Raw genomic sequence first — 810 nt, forward strand, 5'->3', positions numbered from 1 at the left:
GGTTTCATTTCAGTGCTTTCCAGTTGCAACACAACCAAGCTTATTTTTTTAATGCTTTTCTCACTGCTGGTAGCACACACCCCCTCCAGCCCCCTCTTCGTGGAGCTGTGGAGCACACACTGTCCTTCTGGGAAGGTCTGGTTCTCAGTGGAACCTGGCTGTGTTCTCTCAGCCAACTCACTCTATCCTGGCATGCAGAGCATGCCACCTCTCTGCCAGCTGGTGTCAGAGAAAGATCTTTGAGGCTTTGATTGGTGCCAGTAAACATATGCAATTGAGGGGAAATCCCCAGATTTGTATTTTGTCATAGAAGGAAATAAATAGGGCATAGTGTATCGGAAAGGCAATAATTCTGTGGAAGAATTATGACTTACAAAGTGTAATATCACTAGAACTGAGGTTAGAATGAGCTATTATAAATTATACAATTGTTAAAGGAATTTAACTGCAGGGTGTATCAGAAGTTAATGCCAGTCTGTTTTTTTTCTGTGCCTGAAGTCAGAAATTCTGGATCCAGAAACTCATTAGAAGGCATTTAGTAATTGTGGAAGCAATGTAAGAGCCAGTTTAAGGATACCTTGCTGGTTGTTCCAGTACACAGACTTCCCCAGGGTCCCATTTATGTTTATAAAGAGCAGCAACCAAGTCMTGTGCACRCAGTTATTAGGATGTTCCTGGTGGATGCCCTGGGCAGGATGCTCCTTGGCTCCTRATGAATTATGCAGCAATTAGTCCTTTAGCACTATTAGTGGTGTTGGAGGCATTTTCAGGTGCCCTGTGCAGTGGGAAGGTGGCTGTGGATGGCAGCTC

This window comes from Malurus melanocephalus, unplaced genomic scaffold (genome assembly GCF_030028575.1).
Source record: "Malurus melanocephalus ecotype Western Australia unplaced genomic scaffold, MMel_1.1 scaffold_169, whole genome shotgun sequence".
Lineage (NCBI taxonomy): Eukaryota > Metazoa > Chordata > Aves > Passeriformes > Maluridae > Malurus > Malurus melanocephalus.